We start from the raw sequence: 408 nt of genomic DNA, 5'->3' as shown, positions 1-408 counted from the left end.
CAAATATTTAGTTTTCTGCAGTAACCTTTTAGGGTATCTAAATCTATTTTTTCCTCACCATTGGCTATTCACATACCAACAACTTATCTCTATGTCTCCTTTCTTTGAAGTAAACAAATAAAGCTGTGGGTCTCTCTGTCTGCTCAAGTAGTACATATTACAGTCAGCTCTCAACTTAGCTCCTTTCATGAACACTTCATGGTTTTCATATTTTGAAATGTCAGGGTAATGGAGATCCTTTATTATGGACATTGTGGTGCTCATACTTCCTGCTTTAGATCGTCATTCAGACCTACACTCTTCAAAAGTTTCCTGTAATTATTTTCTTGGCATTTCTATCTTTCACTTCAGTCCAAATGGTTTATGTTGGCAGGAAATTTGCAAATGTCATTCTTTTCTTCTGATATT

The sequence above is a fragment of the Anser brachyrhynchus genome (genome assembly GCF_964034855.1).
Source record: "Anser brachyrhynchus genome assembly, chromosome: 4".
NCBI classification, from domain to species: Eukaryota; Metazoa; Chordata; class Aves; order Anseriformes; family Anatidae; genus Anser; species Anser brachyrhynchus.
This window is presented reverse-complemented; position numbering follows the sequence as displayed.